The sequence below is a fragment of the Perca flavescens genome, chromosome 17 (assembly GCF_004354835.1).
Source record: "Perca flavescens isolate YP-PL-M2 chromosome 17, PFLA_1.0, whole genome shotgun sequence".
Classification (NCBI taxonomy): domain Eukaryota; kingdom Metazoa; phylum Chordata; class Actinopteri; order Perciformes; family Percidae; genus Perca; species Perca flavescens.
This window is the reverse complement of record NC_041347.1, coordinates 17,374,220-17,374,606: the sequence shown is the minus strand read 5'-3', so window position 1 is coordinate 17,374,606 and position 387 is coordinate 17,374,220.

Below are 387 nucleotides of genomic sequence, written 5' to 3'. Positions count from 1 at the left end.
ATGCAGACAGCAGCTTAGCTTAGAAAAAAAGACTGGAAATGGGGAAACAGCCTGACTCTGTTGGAAAGTAACAAAATCCACCTACCAGCAACTCTGAAGCTCATTAATTAACACATCACATGTCACTTATTTAAGTTTTTTTTATTCTCATTTCTTTTTCTTATAGACATAGTGAGTGGTATCAATATGCTCATCTAACTGTCCGCCATAATGCAAATAAGTGAATTTTCCTTTTAAGACCCAGTTAACCCAGTGTTTAACGTGTTTTACAGAGGTTTAAAATAACATGTTTAAACAACTGAGGTATTGTATTTATCAAAAACAGTTCGGCAGTATTTGGGAAAGAATATTTATTTTTATTTACATACAGAACATGATTTCTTTAAT